Genomic DNA, 22,911 nt, shown 5'->3' with positions numbered 1-22,911 from the left:
ATGGTTTAGGATGATTCCTTGACCTCCAGCTACCATGTCCACATTCCAAATAACAAGGAAAAGGAATAGAGAAGGAACATGCTCCCTTCCTTAAAGAATACTTTGGAAGTCTCAACACACCTTCCATATCACATTTCATTGTCTAAACTAAGTCACATGGCCACACACCTTTGTCACAAGGAAGCAAGCAAAGGTAAACTTTTACCAACTAGCAAGTGCACAGTGTTTACAAATAAGACAAAAGGCCCAAAGCAGAGTTAGTTATGCTAGGCCTCACACCACCAAACCAGGACTTAATTATAGTTTCAGCAATGCCAGAAATGATACCTTAAACTAGTCAGTCAGGACTCTCCTGATCAGCACTAGTTAAGCAAGCTTTCTGATAGACCCCAGCCATTCCCTAAAGGAAAGGAACCTTGCAATAACCAATCCACTTTTTTACAACTTCCTCTTTCCCACTCCCTTCTGCCTATAAATGTTTTCATTTTATACAGCTTCTCAGAGTTTGGGGGGGGGGGTTGTTTTGTTTTTTGTTTTTTAGAAAATAAAGTAACCCTAAGTGTACCGTTCATGCAGCAAATATTTACTGAGTGCACGTGTGCTCATGATATGTTTGGTGTCCATTCTGCCTTTTTTTTTGTTCTTTATTTAATTTCAATGTAGTTACATATTGTATTATTAGCTTCAGGAGTAGAATTTGGTGATTCATCGGTTGCATGTAACATCAGTTCACAATGACGTGGATAGACCTAGAGGGTATTATGCTAAGTAAGATAAGTCAGTCAGGGAAAGACAAATACCATATGATTTTACTCACATGTAGAATTTAAGAAACAAAACAGATGAACATGAGGGAAAGGAAGGAAAAAAAAATTAGATGAAAATAGAGAGGATGGCAAACTATAAAAAACCCTGAACTCTAGGAAAATCAGAGGTCCTTTTTATCTACTACATTGGATCCTGCCTGATTCAAATTGATTTTTACCCAAATAAACTAAATATATATATATATATATGCCTCAGTTCACCTTTTAACACCAGCTCAGCAGGAAGCAAAGAATGGAGTTAGGGAGGCAATTGTCAGTCTCTGCCCATGGGAATGAAGGTTTCCCTTCTGGCATCCTGAAATGTGCCAGTGAAATGGTAATACTCTTTTTCTAAACATGGCATTTAGACAACACTGACCAGCACTAAGCTATTCTCTCTCTTCATCCTAACCCTCGTTGACCTGTACCACCATTGATATTGCCCACCAGCACCATCTCCAAATCTGATGCTGTCTTTCAGATTTTCAGCAAATTGTCTTATTCAAGTTGTCTACCTTGTTTAGAGGTATGAAATTAAAAGATGCTTTCTCAGAGAGCTAAAAATAGAGCTACCCTACGACCCAGGAATTACACTACTGGGGATTTACCCCAAAGATACAGATGCAGTGAAAAACTGAGACACTTGCACCCCAATGTTTATAGCAGCAATGTCCACAACAGCCAAACTGTGGAAGGAGCCTCAGTGTCCATCGAAAGATGAATGGATAAAGAAGATGTGGTCTATGTATACAATGGAATATTCCTCAGCCATTAGAAACGACAAATACCCACCATTTGCTTCAGCGTGGATGGAACTGGAGGGTATTATGCTGAGTGAAGTAAGTCAATTGGAGAATGACAAACACATGATTTCACTCATACAGGGAATATAAAAATAGTGAAAGGGATTATAGGGGAAACAAGAGAAAACGAGTGGGAAAAATCAGAGGGGGTGACAAAACATGAGAGACTCCTAACTCTGGGAAATGAACAAAGACCAGTGGAAGGGGAGGTGGGCAGGGGGACAGGGTGACTGGGTGACGGGTACTGAAGGGGGCACTTGATGGGATGAGCACTGGGTATTATAGTATATGTTGGAAAATCAAACTCCAATAAAAGAAAATATAAAAATAAAAATAAAAAAAATAAAAGATGCTTTCTACGAAAAGCCTACTAAAACTACAAATGTAATCGTAAATACCAGAAGTAACTAGTAGTACCAACCAGCAAGAGACAGAATTCACTTCTAAGGCTGTTAGAGTGAAGGAATGGAGAGGTATGATGGTGGGGGCAAGAGGCCAGAGAAGGCTGCTGCTGACACACATGATTCACCTCAGACAGTTGCATCAACTGTCTCACTTCATTCTCACAAGAGCCCTATAAGACAAGTAAATTTGTTTTTGCTGTATTACAAATAAGGAAATGGAGGCCCAAAAAGGTTTTGAGACTTGTTTGAGATCACACAAATCGTAAATGGCAGAGATAAAAGGAAAAGAGACTCAGAGTCACAAAAATTATTGACCAGTAAAATGGCCCAGAGGAAAGAACTCTTGCATGGAGACAGGCCCCTCTATGAGGAGCAGCCCCCTGCTGAAGAGACACTGCTAACCCAGGGTAGCCTAGCAGAAGGGGAACCAGGAATCACACCTTGAACTCCCTCTCAACACTTCTGCTGTTCCCCTGCAGATGCCCCTGTTGGCTGAAGCAAAAGAAGTTCAAGGGCAAGGGATTCTCAATATAATCTACATGGGTCAGCCCCCCAGAGCAGGAAGCATGGTTGAAAGGGGAGGGCAAACAAGATTCCAGCACAGAAGGTGAGCCGTCACTGACTGACTCACAGGACCACAAATAGACAAATAATATAACCATGCTCATTTAACCACCAAAATCTCCCTTCCCGTTGCCCTACTCACACCTATACATGCAGATCAGGATGCAGGATGTGATTCGCCGCCCTCTTAATGCCAGCAGGTAATGCATTAGAGCTTTGGCCCACAGTATCTAAAGATTTCCAAAACCTAAGCTAGACTACATAAGAGAGAGGAAACTATTTCATTTTTAAATTACGTTGGGGGCACAACTTAAATAATTTTTTCCATAGTGTGAAGAACTGAAGAACTTTCATGAATTTCTCTTATTTTCATACCTCACCCTCTGTTCTCATCCCCTATCCCAGGCACTGGAGGCTAGGCCACCTGCATAAGAGATGGTGGCTGAGGGACACAATGGGGTGAAGTACAATGGCCACACTCTGAACCCCATGGCCCAGTGAGGTGCACCACCTACTCTGGGCTGGGTTCAAGGAACACACAGACTTCAGCTAGCATATTTGATTGCAATTAAAGAGGCACCTTTGTTTTCCAAAGGGAAAACAAAACAAAACTTTCTCCTACTATATAATTCACCTATTTAACCAACTCATCCTCTACTTAGGTCTCTTAATTTTTATCTTAAGGGAAAGAAAATAACAGCAGCAACGTTCTTCAATTCACTGTTTCCCAACTTGAAGACACGTCTCTACCAAGATCTTTCACTTTGGTGAGCAGGTATGTATTCCATCCTCTAAAAGTCATCTGTTTTCCCTTTTTCTTCTCTTTTGCACACTATGCTTTGCCCTTATACTGCCCACCTGAAATGCCTACTTTTCTGTTCTTTTCTGGCTCAACATTTACTTTCCACCTACTCACTTTTTCAAGAAACCCTGCTTAGACTAACCCATTCCCCAAAGGAGTTTTGGTTTACTTTAAATTTCCATAGCAACTATCATCAGCAAAATACTGTGGAGCCTCAGTATCTATTAAGTATTACCTAAATTTTCCTTAGACTGTTTAAGAGATTTGGTACAGAAATTTTGTATGGAAATCAGCCTCTTTTTTTTGAGGATATACTCTTTTATTGTATGAACTATCATTTTTAATCACTTCCCCATTGGTAGACACTTAGATTCATCCCTTCATTGTTTCACCATTGTGAACAAAATTGTATTGATCATAGTGATAAATATATCTGTGTGCACCTTTGGGAGTATTCTGTAGACAGATGCTGAAGATTGGATTTAATTGGTCAAGGGTTTTCTTATAGATACTACCAAATTCCTTTTTTAAAATGAAAGACAGTCTCTTCAATAAATGGTGCTGGGAAAATTGGACATCCACATGCAGAAGAATGAAACTAGACCACTCTCTTTCACCATACACAAAGATAAACTCAAAATGGATGAAAGATCTAAATGGGAGACAAGATTCCATCAAAATCCTAGAGGAGAACACAGGCAACACCCTTTTTGAACTCGGCCACAGTAACTTCTTGCAAGATACATCCACAAAGGCAAAAGAAACAAAAGCAAAAATGAACTATTGGGACTTCATCAAGATAAGAAGCTTTTGCACAGCAAAGGATACAGTCAACAAAACTAAAAGACAACCTACAGAATGGGAGAAGATATTTGCAAATGACATATCAGATAAAGGGCTAGTTTCCAAGATCTATAAAGAACTTATTAAACTCAACACCAAAGAAACAAACAATCCAATCATGAAATGGGCAAAAGACATGAACAGAAATCTCACAGAGGAAGACATAGACATGGCCAACATGCACATGAGAAAATGCTCTGCATCACTTGCCATCAGGGAAATACAAATCAAAACCACAATGAGATACCACCTCACACCAGTGAGAATTGGGGAAATTAACAAGGCAGGAAACCACAAATGTTGGAGAGGATGCGGAGAAAAGGGAACCCTCTTACACTGTTGGTGGGAATGTGAACTGGTGCAGCCACTCTGGAAAACTGTGTGGAGGTTCCTCAAAGAGTTAAAAATAGACCTGCCCTACGACCCAGCAATTGCACTGTTGGGGATTTACCCCAAAGATACAGATGCAGTGAAACGCCGGGACACCTGCACCCCGATGTTTATAGCAGCAATGGCCACAATAGCCAAACTGTGGAAGGAGCCTCGGTGTCCATCGAAAGATGAGTGGATAAAGAAGATGTGGTTTATGTATACAATGGAATATTACTCAGCCATTAGAAACGACAAATACCCACCATTTGCTTCAATGTGGATGGAACTGGAGGGTATTATGCTGAGTGAAGTAAGTCAATTGGAGAAGGACAAACATCATATGTTCTCATTCATTTGGGGAATATAAATAATAGTGAAAGGGAATATAAGGGAAGGGAGAAGAAATGTGTGGGAAATATCAGAAAGGGAGACAGAACGTAAAGACTGCTAACTCTGGGAAACGAACTAGGGGTGGTAGAAGGGGAGGAGGGCGGGGGGTGGGAATGAATGGGTGACGGGCACTGGGGGTTATTCTGTATGTTGGTAAATTGAACACCAATAAAAAATAAATTTAAAAAAAATGTAGTAGCCATTTATACCCAAACTAGTGTATACTGTTCTCACACCTCTCCACAACCTGTCCTGGGAAAATGGAAACTACTAATAATTAAAATGTTTTCCTAGCCTCATAGGCAAAAATGGTGTCTGAATATATTCATTTGTATTTTTATGATTAACAGTAAAATGGAGTAGTTTTCTGATGTTTATAGACCATTTATATTTCTTCTTCTCCATTCCCACTTAGCCTTTTCCCATTTTCTTCTTAGAATATCTTTTTCTCATTGACTCACATACATTCTGTATATTGTATATATTTAAGCCCTCATTTCAAGCATATGTCTGTCATATATTTTCAATATTTTCTCCTAGTCTCATGCTTGCCACTGATTAATTGGTTTCTTTGTGTATCTGAATTTTGAGGTTTTGTGTGGTAAAGAATGTGAAACTCTTTAAATCTCATATTTACAAAAATAAGAAAATTTATAAAAGCATAAAATTTCTCTCTCTCTCTCTCTCTCTCTCTCTCTGTCTCTCTTTCCCACCTGCCACCCCCCATCCACATAGTTCTGAAATTTGTATTCATTACTCTACTATTTCAATCTGGAAACTCTCCTTCAGCTTTGGAAACATTCTTGGTTATTTAATAATGCCCTCCCCTATATTTTCTCCATTTTCACTTTCTGAAACATCTGGAACTCTTGAATTTGTCCTTTAAGTTTATTTTCTTTTCTCTCTAATATATCTTTTGGTATGTTTGCTGTACAGTTTCTGGGAGATTGTCTAAATTTCATCTTCCAAATCTTCTACAGAGTTTTAAATTTGTTTCCATATTTTTAATTTCCAAACCACCATATTTTTGTATTTTAAATGTCTTATTTTTATAGCTTTCTATGTTTTATACCATCAGTGGAATGAGTACCTTACCTCTTCAAGGATATTAATGAGACTAAGTTTATTCCTTTTTTTTTTTTTTGAGTTTCCATCTTCCTACATAGTTTCTTTTTCTCCCCCAATTGTTTTTTTCTATTTCTTTTTCTCTTAGTCTCTGGTTTCACATCATAGATTCCCCTTAAATATCTCATGATCCTGCCATCTATTCACAGTTAAACACAAGGAGCTACAAAGCTGGATATATGTTCTGTGCATAGGGCTTCACTGTCAGGGAGATCTGCCTATGCCACCCTGTCAAGGAAGCCCCAATGTTAGTCTCTTTAAGGTCCTTTCTAGGGCTGGTAGGTGCCAATGTAGGAAGGCCTAATTCTATCCAGACACTAAAACATTGGGAAAGAAGATTGATGGTCTTAACAGTCAGGAAGTAAACTTTTCATTTAACCCCTTATTTTCAATGTGGTACCCCACCCTCAACTGTACCTAGTGCCCCCTAGTCCAGACTCTCTGTTTATATACTTTAGAAAACAAACTTTCAGGGGTACCTGGGTGGCTCAGTCAGTTAAGTTTCTGACTTCAGCTGAGGTCATGATTTCATGGTCCTGGGCTCAAGCCTCACATCAGCTCCCTGCTCAGTGTAGAGCCTGCTTCCCCCTCTCCCTCTGCCCCTTTCCCTGCTTATGTGCTCTCTCTCTCTCTTTCTCTCAAATAAATTTTTTAAATCTTAAAAAAAAAAAAAGAAACTTCTAGTCACTGCCTGTAGTGGATAGGGGCAGGCCTCAACTGCATGGAATAGGTTAGGCATCTACTACCTATAAAAAAGTTTCGACCTACTGTACTGAACTTATCCTTACCTCCATCTTCCACTTCTAGGGTGCTTGGCACTGCCAGTTCCTGAAACTAGGGATTCCATGATGTGTCTCAGGTTTATTCTCCACTTTCCTTACTGCTTATTTAAAAATCATCTCCTCTAATACAAGAAATAATAAGCATCAGTGAGGATTTGGAGAAAAATCCTATACTGTTAGTGGGAATGCAAACTGGTGCACCCATTCTGGTAAACAGTATGGAAGTTAATCAAAAAGTTAAAAATAGAACCACCTTACAATACAGTAATTGCCCTACTGGGTATTTACCCCAAAAATTCAAAAACACTAATTCAAAGGGATACATGTACCCCTATGTTTATAACAGCATTACACGCACACACACACACACACACACACACACACTATGGAATATTACTCAGCTGCAGAAAAGAATGAAATCTTGCCCTTTTACAATGGCATGGATGGAGCTAGAGACTATTAAACTAAATGAAATAAGTCAGAGAAAGACAAATACCATATAATTTCACTCATACATGGAATTTAAGAAACAAAACAAGCAAGGGAAAAAAATAAGAGAGAGAGAAATCAAGAAGATTATTAAGAGAACAAACTGATGGTTTACAAGAAGAGATATAGGTTGGAAGATGGGTGAAATAGGTGATAGGGATTAAGGGGTGTACTTGTCATGATGATCACCAGGAATGATGCAAATTTTGAATCACTATACTGTACACCTGAAACTAATGTAACACTGTATGTTAACTACACTAGAGTTTAAAAAATAAAAGAAAAATATTTCATGGACAAAAAAAAAAAAAAATCAGCTCCTCTGTTTTGCTTGATCAGCGACCCCTCATCCCTCTGCTTACCAGATCTGAAAATGTTGTCTCCTCTCCAGATCTATTTTTCCTTGTGGTATCATAGCTTTAAGAAATATTTTCCTATAATCCCTCTGGGTTTTCAAAATGAAATGGAGGATAATAAATATGTGTGATTCACCAACTTTAACTGGAAGCTTGTTAGTATCAGATTTTAACGTACATATTTAAACACATTTCCCTATCACTCTCCAGTGTTAATGAGTATGTACATCCCATTTTCACACACATGCCCACATGCATATACAAAGAAAATTAAAATAAAAATATGTTAACTCACTTGCTAATTTCTTCTGTACTTTGTCTCCTGAGTTAAAACCATCAGAATCAAATTCAAGATGTATTATTCTTCCATCATGTTGCTTACAATATAGTGGGATAAATGAGCAATAAGCAAGCAAGCACATAACCAAATGTCCTTGCTTTAGGTAACTATGTTTGCTCTATAAAATAAAGCAAAGTAAAGAACAGAAGTGGGCTGATATTTTAATGTGGCCAGGGAAGTTCTTTCTAGAGAAGTAATGCCTGTGCCGAAACCTACACAATGTAACAGAGCAAGCTGTGCATACTAATAGTGGTAATCAACATTCATTCCCTCTCCCATATTACAGAGGCTGGAAATCTACATTTCTCAGACTCCCTTGCCATCAGATTCTGGATATAGTTAGTATTACCCAATGTGAAGAACTCATGTGAGAGCTGCAATGTGCAAGGGAATAAAACAGGTTTGTGCCACCAGGGTTCACAGGTCTTACTATGTAGACCATCACCCAGAAGAAGCTGGTGCTTTAGAATGATGGAATGGTCTGTTGAAAACTCAAATTAGAGTACCATTTGAGAAACAGCACCTCACCAGTCTGTTGTAGTATGTGATCCCCAAAAATATCCAACAAATGGCATCGTTTCTACCCTACTCATCCTAAGTCCAGAAGCCAAGGATAGAAGTAAAAGTGGCTTCTCTCATTAATGCCACTTATGAACCAGTCAAGAAATGTTCAGAACTTTCCTTAGGTCTTTGTGGTCCATTAAAGGTATTGGCTCCCATGGGAAAAAGAGTCCCACCAGAGCACATGACAAGTGTTCCATTGAATGGGCAGTTGCAGCTGGCCTCCTGTCATGTAAGGCCTCTCATACCACTGAACCAACCATTAAAGAAAGGGATTACTCTTCTCCTGGAACGATTCTTCATAATTATCAAAAGAAATTAGGGTTGTTACTGAACAATGGGATTAAAAAAAATGATGGCTGGAACCCAGGGACTTCTCTGGAACACTTTCTATTGTATCTATGCCTTGTAATAAAAAGTTTAAAATATAAATAGAATACCTAATGATTCAGACCCTAATGAAATCCAACATAATTAAGACCACTGAGAGCTCAGACTTTTTAGGAGACAGTCTAGTTATCTCATCAGGTAAAAAAAATATATATATATCCCAAATAACTGAGTTTCTGGATGAGGGCAAATATAACATGAATGAAGATCAACTATAAACTCCAACTATAGCCTCACGACCAGTTGAAATAATGACTGCAGTAACTATATATATTTTCTTCTTTGTGGTTAAAGTTTATATATTTATATAGCTTGATCAATTTTTCCCTCTCCTTTCTCTAAGTATTTTATAGAATTTTTTTATTATATTTGCCTTCTACTGTAAAATGAGCTCCATTTTCAAAAGGAATGTCAGGTGGAATATGATAAATTGAGAATGTGATTCTGAAATAGACAAGGAAGTCCCAAAAAAAGGAATTCATAAAGAAGATACAAAGACCACTCAGGGAAGTACAAGAGTACAAGAAAACCAGGAGCATAGTGCTTTAGAAACCAAGAACAGACATAAGAAGAAGGGAAGGGTCTCCTCTGTACAATGCTTCTGAGAAACTTCTGTAAGCTCAAAATATTGGTCATTGGATTTTACAAGTTGTTAATTACTACTGACCAACTAAGACTAGATTTTGTGAAGTATGTGGTTTAAAAACCTGACAAAAGTGAGTCATAGGTAGAATAGGAGATAAGGAAATAGAAACAGTGAATATAGATAATTCTTCCAAGAAATGTTCATTTTAAAGGGAAAGAAAGTTGTGGGAGTTTGGTGCTGGTATAGAGGGAACTGGAGGGGAATACAGCATCAAGGAAGGACTTTTTCAATACCAAGAATATTACATTATAATAGGCTGTTGGGAATGATCTGATAGAAAAAAAAATTTTTTTGATGATATAAGAGTGAATGGGGAAAATCTCAGGGGGAAGTCCCAGCGTGGGTAAATGAGGATGGAGGCTAGTAAGTAGGTAGTAATTCACCTTGGCTGAGAATATGACAATTTGTCCATTGTAACAGAAGGCAAGACAGAGAACGTGAGCACAGATACAGGTAGGCTAGTAGATGGAAATATTCAAAGGGACTTACACTTTCTTGTTTTATTTCCAGCAGAATCAGAATCAAACATCAGCTACATTGGGATGGATCAGAGATTGGGGGGTTGGTTTAAGAGAGAGAAAAATGGGGCACCTGGGTGACTCAGTGAGTTAGGCAGTGGGATCATGCCCCATGTCAAGCCCTGAGAAAGGCTCCACACTCAGTGGAGAGTCTGCTTCAGGATTCTCAATCTCTCTCTCTCTCTCCCTCTCTCTCCCTCCCTCTCTCTGCTCCCTACCTCATGCTCACCCTCTCTCTCTCAAAAATAAATAAGTAAATCTTTAAAAGAGAGAGAGAGAGAGAAAGAGAGAGAAAGTATGAAATAATCAGGAAAATGGAAAGGCAAATTTGGGGGGGATACATATTAGAATTATTTATCAATAATGACAGCATGCATGAAATTTCTGGTTTTATTTTGTTTTAATTTTATTTATTTATTCATGAGAGACAGAGAGACAGAGACAGAGACAGAGGCACAGACACAGGGAGAAGCAGGCTCCATGCAGGGAGCCCGTGGGACTCGATCCCGGGTCTCCGGGATCACACCCTGGGCTGAAGGCACGCTAAACCGCTGAGCCACCTAGGCTGCCTGAAATTTCTCGTTTTAAACATAAAATAAGACCAATCAGCAAGACTGTGTTTTACTCTATCTACATTCACTTGCTTAGATATAAAAAACTTGGAAATTTGGATTTAACTGGGAGTTTAAGGGTTTTTTTCCAGGTAAAAAGAGATGGAAAGGAGTTTGGGAGTGTTTACAAGTAGTGAAGAACCCCAGAATCTAGACTGGGTGGGAAGCCCAGTGAAAATAGCCCAGAGAAAAATTGGCAGGTTAAAAGACTGAAGCTCCCAAGAAACTAAAGGGGTCAAAACCTTGTTGCCATCAAGCTAGGAGAGTAGTGAGCTGGAAAGAAGGGAGGTAGTAAACAGTTTGACAATGATTTCAAAGTTGGTACAGTGGCTGTATATGACCATGGAATGGAGAAAATGATCATTGAAAATGAGAAGGTCCAGGAACTAAGTGGATGACAAAGTTACCAGGAATTATGACTTAAGTATGAAGAGGAAGAAGACAAGTCTTCAATGAATGAGGAAGAATCACAAGTGGTGAGGGAACTTCTGTTTATAAGGAAAAGTAGCATAAGGGACAGTTTGAAGTTGAGGCCCTTAAAATAACTAGGACTTTTAGGAAAGGGGACATTTTTGAGAACAACAACCCAAGATAAGAAGAACTGCCCCAATCTCAAGCTCTTTGGTGTGAAAGGGCTATAAAAGAAGAATCATTCCCTCAGGAAACAGACAAATTTCATAAAGAACAAGCAATTTTTACCACAATTAATGTTTAAGTCAATACACCGGGTCAATCTTCCAATTTTAAAATCACTTCCTCATTTGAAACATATCAAATATTTGAATTTAAGTTAAAAATAAGGGTTCATTCGAGTCTACTAAGCATTTATACATAAACTCTTTTATTTGAGCCAACAAAGAAATTGTATTACTTTACTATTATTATCTTGCCTTTAGCCCCTGAGTTCCCATTCAGTATTGAGAATAGTATAGCACATTCTGCATGTCAGAGATAAGTAAGCAAGGTTGGGGAAACACAGACCCTGGGCTCAGTGTATAGAATTTCAAGAGCCAAAAGTATCAGAAAGATTTATTTTTGGAGAAAATAAGATTCTTGCTCAAATCCATTTTCTATCATAATTTATTTCCATAACTCCTTTATAACCTTCTTCTACACACCCACCACAACCATCACATACCACACACTGGGGAAATCAGGTGCTACGGACTAAGGTCTAGTTGTCATGGCAACACAGTTGATTCCAAGCAGCTAAAACCAACATATTTTCAGGCTACTCAAAAACAAAAAGCACTAATTCTTATACACAAACTTAAACGGATCTTTCATTTAAGATTAAGGTCCATTGGTATAGCAGGCACGATAAGCCTCCTAGGATCAAAAATGTAGAAGCAGTTTCAAAAGTCTTAGTCATACATATACTTCTACTGCCAAATGGTGCCAACTTTAGCCCCATATCACTTGAGAACATTAAACCAGACCCATACATATAGCTCCTTAGTAGTTCACTTAGGTCATTTGATAGCCAAGAAGGAAGACATTACAGGGGCATTTGACTCTTAAAATGTTTAGTAGAAAAATAACACTTGTTATTGTCAGACTTTCCTTTTCCCTGTCCTACCGCCCCCCCAACCTCAGTTAACCAAACACACAGACTCTTCTCTCTGTTCTCTCTCTCTCTCTATCTCTATCTCTCTCTCTCTCTCTCTCTCTCTCTCACACACACACACACACACACCCCTTTAAAAACAATGTCCCTCCCCTCCAGTAGGTTAGGCGGGGGCAGGGTCAGTACTGAACCAGGATTAACTTTTCAAAAATCTCACTTCCTACCATGACGCCTGTATACCTTGAAAGGAGCTCCTCCCTCAGTTAGCAAAATGGGCTGCAAGCTCCTTGTGGCTCTTCACAATCCTAAATTAGACCAAAAGGAGGTGGCTGTAGCCCAGTGGACAAGCCAGCAATTGTGACCCAAAAGAAGTACCAAACAGAGCTGGTTATCACATGAGGGGCAAGCTCTTTCATCCCAGCCCTCTCTTTCCTTCTGAAACTCCCATTTCCAAAAACCAAGATAGACTGTAAATGCCACGGAGGCCTGCACCTTTCCCTTTGTCATGGCTCACAGTGTATGAAATAGAAAATGACCATGACACTCATCAGAGAGCTGACTGGCTGAGGCTCATCATGTTCCTGAAACAGAAGATCCTGTTCAGAGAATCTGGATCTCTGTTTATAGCCCATGCACAGACTCAAAATAATACACTCTTGCACAGGTTAGACCACCACAACTGCAAAGACAAAGAATACACTAGTCTCAATGAGTAAAAAGAAAAATAAAAATAAAAAATCACCACCCTGGGGTAGGGTCTACTCATGTCTGAGCTTCTCTCCCAGTTATCATTCTTCCCAAATTTCTTTTTTTAAAATAGTTTATTTATTTATTCATAAGAAACACGCAGAGAGAGAGAGAGAGGCAGAGACAAGGCAGAGGGAGAAGCAGGCTCCATGCAGGGAGCCCGACGTGGGACTTGATCCCGGGTTTCCAGGATCGTGCCCTGGGCTGAAGGCAGGCTCTAAACCACTGAGCCGCCTGGGCTGCCCCTCTTCCCAAATTTCTAGGTAGAATTAATAGGGATAAGGTTGCTTTGCAAAACACTACATTCTGTCATCTTTATCCTGTGGCCTTTTCCTTGGGAAACCTCATGTAGAAGATCATACCACTCACAAAGCAGAATCTTCTAATGGGCTTCTTCAGTAGGAAAGGAGAGAGAGTACTCAGAAAACTCTCAGAGGATTGATGAGAAGATTTTATTTATAACAACAAAAAACATTTAATCAGCTTTCGTTTTTTTTTCTCTTATTTATTTATTTATTTATTTATTTATTTATTCATTTATTTATTTATTTCATAAATTTATTTTTTATTGGTGTTCAATTTACCAACATACAGAATAACACCCAGTGCTCATCCCGTCAAGTGCCCCCCTCAGTGCCCGTCACCCATTCACCCCCACCCCCCGCCCTCCTCCACTTCCACCACCCCTAGTTCGTTTCCCAGAGATAGGAGTCTTTATGTTCTGTCTCCCTTTCTGATATTTCCCACATATTTCTTCTCCCTTCCCTTATATTACCTTTCACTATTATTTATATTCCCCACATGAATGAGAACATACACTGTTTGTCCTTCTCCGATTGACTTATTTCACTCAGCATAATACCCTCCAGTTCCATCCATGTCGAAGAAAATGGTGGGTATTTGTCGTTTCTAATGACTGAGGAATATTCCATTGTATACATAAACCACATCTTCTTTATCCATTCATCTTTCGATGGACACCGAGGCTCCTTCCACAGTTTGGCTATTGTGGACATTGCTGCTAGAAACATCGGGTGCAGGTGTCCCGGCGTTTCATTGCATCTGAATCTCTGGGGTAAATCCCCAACAGTGCAATTTCTGGGTCGTAGGGCAGGTCTATTTTTAACTCTTGAGGAACCTCCACACAGTTTTCCAGAGTGGCTGCACCAGTTCACATTCCCACCAACAGTGTAAGAGGGTTCCAGTTTCTCCGCATTCTCTCCAACATTTGTGGTTTCCTGCCTTGTTAATTTTCCCCATTCTCACTGGTGGAGGTGGTATCTCATTGTGGTTTTGATTTGTATTTCCCTGATGGCAAGTGATGCAGAGCATTTTCTCATGTGCATGTTGGCCATGTCTATGTCTTCCTCTGTGAGATTTCTGTTCATGTCTTTTGCCCATTTCATGATTGGATTGTTTGTTTCTTTGCTGTTGAGTTTAATAAGTTCTTTATAGATCTTGGAAACTAGCCCTTTATCTGATACATCATTTGCAAATATCTTCTCCCATTCTGTAGGTTGTCTTTGAGTTTTGTTGACTGTATCCTTTGCTGTGCAAAAGCTTCTAATCTTGATGAAGTCCCAATAGTTCATTTTTGCTTTTGTTTCTTTTGCCTTCATGGATGTATCTTGCAAGAAGTTACTGTGGCCGAGTTCAGAAATGGTGTTGCCTGTGTTCTCCTCTAGGATTTTGATGGAATCTTGTCTCACATTTAGATCTTTCATCCATTTTGAGTTTATCTTTGTGTATGGTGAAAGAGAGTGCTCTAGTTTCATTCTTCTGCATGTGGATGTCCAATTTTCCCAGCACCATTTATTGAAGAGACTGTCTTTCTTCCAATGGATAGTCTTTCCTCCTTTATCGAATACTAGTTGACCATAAAGTTGAGGGTCCACTTCTGGGTTCTCTATTCTGTTCCATTGATCTGTGTTTGTTTTTGTGCCAGGACCACACTGTCTTGATGACCACAGCTTTGTAGTACAACCTGAAATCTGGCATTGTGATGCCCCCAGATATGGTTTTCTTTTCTAAATTCCCCCTGGCTATTCGGGGTCTTTTCTGATTCCGCACAAATCTTAAAATAATTTGTTCTAACTCTCTGAAGAAAGTCCATGGTATTTTGATAGGGATTACATTAAACGTGTATATTGCCCTGGGTAACATTGACATTTTCACAATATTAATTCTGCCAATCCATGAGCATGGAATATTTTACCATCTCTTTGTGTCTTCCTCAATTTCTTTCAGAAGTGTTCTATAGTTTTGAGGGTATAGATCCTTTACCTCTTTGGTTAGGTTTATTCCTAGGTATCTTATGCTTTTGGGTGCAATTGTAAGTGGGATTGACTCCTTAATTTCTCTTTCTTCAGTCTCATTGTTAGTGTATAGAAATGCCACTGATTTCTGGGCATTGATTTTGTATCCTGCCACACTACCAAATTGCTGAATGAGTTCTAGCAATCTTGGGGTAGAGGCTTTTGGGGTTTCTATGTAGAGTATCATGTCATCGGCGAAGAGGGAGAGTTTGACTTCTTCTTTGCCAATTTGAATGCCTTTAATGTCTTTTTGTTGTCTGATTGCTGAGGCTAGGACTTCCAGTACTATGTTGAATAGCAGTGGTGAGAGTGGACATCCCAGTCTTGTTCCTGATCTTAGGGGAAAGGTTCCCAGTGCTTCCCCAGTGAGAATGATATTTGCTGTGGGCTTTTCGTAGATGGCTTTTAAGATGTCGAGGAATGTTCCCTCTATGCCTACACTGTGAAGAGTTTTGATCAGGAATGGATGCTGTATTTTGTCAAATGCCTTCTCTGCATCTAATGAGAGGATCATATGGTTCTTGGTTTTTCTCTTGCTGATATGATGAATCACATTGATTGTTTTACAGGTGTTGAACCAGCCTTGTGTCCCGGGGATAAATCCTACTGGTCATGGTGAATAATTTTCTTAATGTACTGTTGGATCCTATTGGCTACTATCTTGTTGAGAATTTTTGCATCCATGTTCATCAGGGATATTGGTCTGTAATTCTCCTTTTTGGTGGGGTCTTTGTCTGGTTTTGGAATTAAGGTGATGCTGGCCTCATAGAACGAATTTGGAAGTACTCCATCTCTTTCTATCTTTCCAAACAGCTTTAGGAGAATAGGTATGGTTTCTTCTTTAAACGTTTGATAGAATTCCCCTGGGAAGCCATCTGGCCCTGGACTCTTGTGTCTTGGGAGGTTTTTGATGACTGCTTCAATTTCCTCCCTGGTTATTGGCCTGTTCAGGTTTTCTATTTCTTCCTGTTCCAGTTTTGGTAGTTTGTGGCTTTCCAGGAATGCGTCCATTTCTTCCAGATTGCCTAATTTATTGGCGTATAGCTGTTCATAATATGTTTTTAAAATCGTTTGTATTTCCTTGGTGTTGGTAGTGATCTCTCCTTTCTCATTCATGATTTTATTAATTTGAGTCTTCTCTCTCTTCTTTTTAATAAAGCTGGCTAATGGTTGATCTATCTTATTAATTCTTTCGAAGAACCAACTCCTGGTTCTGTTGATCTGTTCCACAGTTCTTCTGGTCTCGATTTCGTTGAGTTCTGCTCAAATCTTTATTAACTCTCTTCTTCTGCTGGGTGTAGGGTCCATCTGCTGTTTTTTCTCTAGCTCCTTTATGTGTAAGGTTAGCTTTTGTATTTGAGTGCTTTCCAGTTTTTGAAGGGATGCTTGTATTGCGATGTATTTCCCCCTTAGGACTGCTTTTGCTGCATCCCAAAGATTTTGAACGGTTGTATCTTCATTCTCATTAGTTTCCATGAATCTTTTTAATTCTTCCTTAATTTCCTGGTTGACCCTTTCATCTTTTAGCAGGATGGTCCTTAACCTCCATGTGTTTGAGGTCCTTCCAAACTTCTTGTTGTGATGTAGTTCTCATTTCAAGGCATTATGGTCTGAGAATATGCAGGGGACGGTCCCAATCGTTTGGTATCGGTTCAGACCCGATTTGTGACCCAGTATGTGGTCTATTCTGGAGAAAGTTCCATGTGCACTTGAGAAGAATGTGTATTCAGTTGAGTTTGGATGTGAAGTTCTGTAGATATCTGTGAAATCCATCGGGTCCAGTGTATCATTTAAAGCTCTCGTTTCTTTGGAGATGTTGTGCTTAGAGGACCTATCGAGTATAGAAAGAGCTAGATTGAAGTCACCAAGTATAAGTGTATTATTATCTAAGTATTTCTTCACTTTGGTTATTAATTGATTTAAATATTTGGCAGCTCCCACATTCGGGGCATATATATTGAGGATTGTTAAGTCCTCTTGTTGAATAGATCCTTTAAGTATGATATAGTGTCCCTCTTCATCTCTCACTACAGTCTTCGGGGTAAATTTTAGTTTATCTGATATAAGGATGGCTACCCCTGCTTTCTTTTGAGGACCATTTGAATGGTAAATGGTTCTCCAACCTTTGATTTTCAGGCTGTAGGTGTCCTTCTGTCTAAGATGAGTCTCTTGTAGACAGCAAACAGATGGGTCCTGCTTTTTTATCCAGTCTGAAACCCTGCGCCTTTTGATGGGGTCATTAAGCCCATTCACGTTCAGAGTTAATATTGAGAGATAGGAGTTTAGTGTCACCATGATATCTATTCAGTCCTTGTTTTTGTGGATTGTGCCACTGAACTTCTTCTTAAAGGGGAATTTTAAGAGTCCCCCTTAAAATTTCTTGCAGAGCTGGTTTGGAGGTCACATATTCTTTCAGTTCCTGCCTGTCTTGGAAGCTCTTTATCTCTCCTTCCATTTTGAATGAGAGCCTTGCTGGATAAAGTATTCCTGGTTGCATGTTCTTCTCATTTAGGACCCTGAATATATCCTGCCAGCCCTTTCTGGCCTGCCAGGTCTCTGTGGAGAGGTCTGCTGTTACCCTAATACTCCTCCCCATAAAAGTCAGGGATTTCTTGTCTCTTGCAGCTTTAAGGATCTTCTCTTTATCTTTGGAATTTGCAAGCTTAACTATTAGATGTCCAGGTGTTGAAAGGTTTTTATTGATTTTAGGGGGGGATCTCTCTATTTCCTGGATCTGAATGCCTGTTTCCCTTCCCAGATTAGGAAAGTTTTCAGTTATGATTTGTTCAAATACATATTCTGGCCCTCTGGCCCTTTCGGCGCCCTCGGGAACCCCAATTAAACGTAGGTTTTTCTTCCTCAGGCTGTCGTTTATTTCCCTTAATCTAGCCTCATGGTCTTTTAATTGTCTCTTTTTTCCTCAGTTTCCCTCTTTTTTTAAATTTTTATTTATTTATGATAGTCACAGAGAGAGAGAGAGAGAGAGAGAGAGAGAGGCAGAGAACAGGCAGAGGGAGAAGCAGGCTCCATGCACCGGGAGCCCGACGTGGGATTCGATCCGGGGTCTCCAGGATCGCGCCCTGGGCCAAAGGCAGGCGCCAAACCGCTGCGCTCCCCAGTGATCCCCTCAGTTTCCCTCTTTGCCATCAACTTGTCTTCTATGTCACTCACTCGTTCTTCCACCCCGTTAACGCTCGTCGTTAGGACTTCTAGTTTGGATTGCATCTCATTCAATTGATTTTTAATTTCTGCCTGATTGGATCTAAATTCTGCAGTCATGAAGTCTCTTGAGTCCTTTATGCTTTTTTTCTAGAGCCACCAGTAGCTGTATAATAGTGCTTCTGAATTGGCTTTCTGACATTGAATTGTAATCCAGATTTTGTAAGTCTGTGGGAGAGAGGACTGTTTCTGATTCTTTCTTTTGAGGTGAGGTTTTCCTTCTAGTCATTTTGGTCAGTGCAGAGTGGCCAAAAACAAGGTGTACTGGGAAAAGGAGAAAAAGACAGGAGAGAAAGAAGGAAAGAAAGAGAAAAAGAAAAAAGAAAAAAGGAATAAAAAAAGAAAAAAAGAGAAGAAAAAGAGAAAGAAAAAGAAAGAGAGGAAAAAAGGGTGGGGGAAGCAAACAGAAATCAAAAAGCAAAACAAACAAACAAACAAAAACAAAACAAACAAACAAAAAAAACACGGGGATGTATCTTCTGATTCTGTGTACTTTAAGTCCCTTGGCTTCCCCTGGAAGTTGTCAGTCAGTCTAGCTGGTCTTCTGGGGGAAGGGCCTGTTGTGTTGATTTTCAGGTGTTAGCACTTGGGGGAGCTGCTGTGCCCCTGCCTGGTGCAGGGCTCAGTGGGGGTTGTTTACCCCGTGAGGCCCCAGGAGCAACAGCCCTAGTGGCGGGGCCAGCTCTGGAGCCCTGGAGTCAGTCCCCGCAGTAACCCCGGAGCTCTCCGTCTGCAGGGCCTGGAGGCTCCGGGGCGGGGCCGCTGATCTGCTCAGCTGGGGCAGGAGCGTCCTCGCTGTCCTGGGCCCTCCCGGCCTCTGCCTGTCCCGGGGCGAGGCCGGATCCTGGGCTGTGTCCCGGCGCCCTGTGCTCCTGGTCTGCGCTGTTGGATTCGCGCTCCGCCCCGCAGCCCCCTCCGCGGAGCCGCGGCCCGAACCCCTCCAAGCTGCTCCCGGTCCCGCCAGGTCCCGCCGTGGGCGCTGCAGCCCTTAGGGAGCTCGGCGCACTCTCCCCGGGGCGCAGGTGTCTGTTACTGTCCCCGGGAGCCCGAGGGCATCCCCGCCCTCCTGGGGTCCTGCTCCAACTCCCTGCGAGCCCCTTTCCGCCCGGGAAGGTCGGTGCAGCTCCTGCTCCTCCGGGACGGGGCTCTCCTGTCCTGGGGACACTCGCCCCGGCCTCAGCCCGGCTCCTCGCGGGGCCCCTCCCCCTTGGAGGCCTTTTGTTTCTTTATTTCTTTTTCCCCGTCTTCCTACCTTGATAGAAGTGCGAACTCTTCTCACTGTAGCATTCCAGCTGTTCTCTCTTTAATTCTCAGGCAGGGTATCCCTGGGTGGCGCAGCGGTTTGGCGCCTGCCTTTGGCTCAGGGCGCGATCCTGGAGACCCGGGATCGAGTCCCACGTCTGGCTCCCGGTGCATGGAGCCTGTTTCTCCCTCTGCCTCTGTCTCTGCCTCTCTCTCTGTGTGTGACTATAATAAATAAAATTTAAAAAAAAACATCTCAGGCCGAATTTGTGGATTTTCAGGATAATTTGAAGGTTATCTAGGTAATTTGGTTGGGACAGGTGATCTGGGGACCCTACTCCTCCGTCATCTTGCCCCTCCCCCTAATTAGAAGATTTTTGAAAAAGCAATTATTTATAAGCTCTATGTTGTTAGAGTTTTGGGTTTGTTTTCTCTAAAACATATTTCCATATTTTCCAGTTGCCTAGAATAAATCCATTGTCTAAATGGGTATTCACCTTCTCCAGAAACAGCTCATCTCTGTGTGTGGCCAATTGGAACGGGTGGAGCAGCTGGATGGGGGATGCTTGTTCCAGCCATCCCAGGGGAAGAGTTTAAAGACCAAAGACCAGAAGGGCTCCTGCTGGTTTGCTTCCCACAGAAGACATGAAACAATATAAAACAAAAATAACAAACATGCTAAGATGCCAGACCCTTTCTCTTCACAACCACTCTGCTTACATACAGGGTTCTCCTCATTGAGAGGTCTGACTACTCAAATGTCTAGAGGCTCCTGGACTGAAGTAAACCCTATTACTTTCTTCTTTACCCACCGCTTCCATTTCAGCAGACACAATTTTTCCCTAGTTAAAAAATAATTATATTAAACATTTCCAACAAGGTCTGCTAAGATAACATCCCATTAAGCCTTTAGTTATACCTTATACATGAGCAAATTCACTTTGCCTCCAAACAATAATCCAAAGAATATTATATAAGAATTGGGCTAGTTGAAATACTATGGTACAAAGTGCAAAAAAGCATCTGGAGATGATAGGAAAGAACCAGTGAGCACTGGCAAAGGGTCTTTGGGTCAGTTACTTTCCCTCCTATGATAGGCAGTATGATGCCCCCCCCTTTTGGGATGTCCTAATCCGGGGGGAGGGGCAAAACGGCGGAAGAGTAGGGTCCCCAAATCACCTGTCCCCAGCAAATTACCTAGATAACCTTCAAATCATCCTGAAAATCTACGAATTCGGCCTGAGATTTAAAGAGAGAACAGCTGAAACGCTACAGTGAGAAGAGTTCGCGCTTCTCTCAAGGTAGGAAGACGGGGGAAAAAAGAAATAAAGAAACAAAAGGCCTCCAAGGGGGAGGGGCCCCGCGAGGAGCCGGGCTGAGGCCGGGGCGAGTGTCCCCAGGACAGGAGAGCCCCGTCCCGGAGGAGCAGGAGCTGCACCGACCTTCCCGGGCGGAAAGGGGCTCGCAGGGAGTTGGAGCAGGACCCAGGAGGGCGGGGATGCCCTCGGGCTCCCTGGGACACTGACAGACACCTGCGCCCCGGGAGAGTGCGCCGAGCTCCCTAAGGGCTGCAGCGCGCACGGCGGGTCCCGGAGCAGCTCGGAGGGGCTCGGGCGGCGGCTCCGCGGAGGGGGCTGCGGGGCGGAGCGCGAATCCAACAGCGCAGACCAGGAGCACAGGGCGCCGGGACACAGCCCAGGATCTGGCCTCCCCCGGGACAGGCAGAGGCCGGGAGGGCCCAGGACAGCGAGGACGCTCCTGCCCGGAGCTGAGCAGATCAGCGGCCCCGCCACGGAGCCTCCAGGCCCTGCATACGGAGAGCTCCGGAGTTCCTGCGGGGGCTGACTCCAGGGCTCCAGAGCTGCCCCGCCACTAGGGCTGTTGCTCCTGGGGCCTCACGGGGTAAACAACCCCCACTGAGCCCTGCACCAGGCAGGGGCACAGCAGCTCCCCCAAGTGCTAACACCTGAAAATCAACACAACAGGCCCTTCCCCCAGAAGACCAGCTAGACTGACTGACAACTTCCAGGGGAAGCCAAGGGACTTAAAGTACACAGAATCAGAAGATACATCCCCGTGTTTTTTTTGTTTGTTTGTTTTGTTTTTGTTTGTTTGTTTGTTTTGCTTTTTGATTTCTGTTTGCTTCCCCCACCCTTTTTTCCTCTTTTTCTTTCTCTTTTTCTTCTCTTTTTTTCTTCTTTTATTCCTTTTTTCTTTTTTCTTTTTCTCTTTCTTTCCTTCTTTCTCTCCTGTCTTTTTCTCCTTTCCCCAAAACAACTTGTTTTTGGCCACTCTGCACTGACCAAAATGACTAGAAGGAAAACCTCACCTCAAAAGAAAGAATCAGAAACAGTCCTCTCTCCCACAGAGTTACAAAATCTGGATTACAATTCAATGTCAGAAAGCCAATTCAGAAGCACTATTATACAGCTACTGGTGGCTCTAGAAAAAAGCATAAAGGACTCAAGAGACTTCATGACTGCAGAATTTAGATCCAATCAGGCAGAAATTAAAAATCAATTGAATGAGATGCAATCCAAACTAGAAGTCCTAACGACGAGGGTTAACGGGGTGGAAGAACGAGTGAGTGACATAGAAGACAAGTTGATGGCAAAGAGGGAAACTGAGGGGATCACTGGGGAGCGCAGCGGTTTGGCGCCTGCCTTTGGCCCAGGGCGCGATCCTGGAGACCCCGGATCGAATCCCACGTCGGGCTCCCGGTGCATGGAGCCTGCTTCTCCCTCTGCCTGTTCTCTGCCTCTCTCTCTCTCTCTCTCTCTCTCTGTGACTATCATAAATAAATAAAAATTTTAAAAAAGAGGGAAACTGAGGAAAAAAGAGACAAACAATTAAAAGACCATGAGGCTAAATTAAGGGAAATAAACGACAGCCTGAGGAAGAAAAACCTACGTTTAATTGGGGTTCCCGAGGGCGCCGAAAGGGCCAGAGGGCCAGAATATGTATTTGAACAAATCATAGCTGAAAACTTTCCTAATCTGGGAAGGGAAACAGGCATTCA

At 41.7% G+C, this 22,911-nt stretch overlaps 1 long non-coding RNA gene across 2 annotated transcripts in view; it reads right to left on the bottom strand.

Annotated features, from left to right (window-relative positions):
- LOC140633643 (uncharacterized) overlaps nucleotides 1–22,911 on the bottom strand; it is a 440,888-nt gene that overhangs the window by 266,471 nt on the left and 151,506 nt on the right. Inside the window, exon 1 of one of the 2 annotated variants that reach the window (XR_012031215.1) lies at nucleotides 8,032–8,160. The exons of the other annotated variant lie outside the window; for it this stretch is intronic. This is a non-coding gene — a long non-coding RNA (uncharacterized lncRNA). Of the gene's footprint in view, nucleotides 1–8,031; nucleotides 8,161–22,911 lie in introns of those variants that run through there. 2 annotated transcript variants of the gene reach the window in all.

The sequence above is a fragment of the Canis lupus genome, chromosome 5, assembly GCF_048164855.1.
Source record: "Canis lupus baileyi chromosome 5, mCanLup2.hap1, whole genome shotgun sequence".
Lineage (NCBI taxonomy): Eukaryota > Metazoa > Chordata > Mammalia > Carnivora > Canidae > Canis > Canis lupus.
The sequence above is the reverse complement of the archived record's forward strand: the minus strand, read 5'-3'. Positions and strand labels throughout refer to the sequence as shown.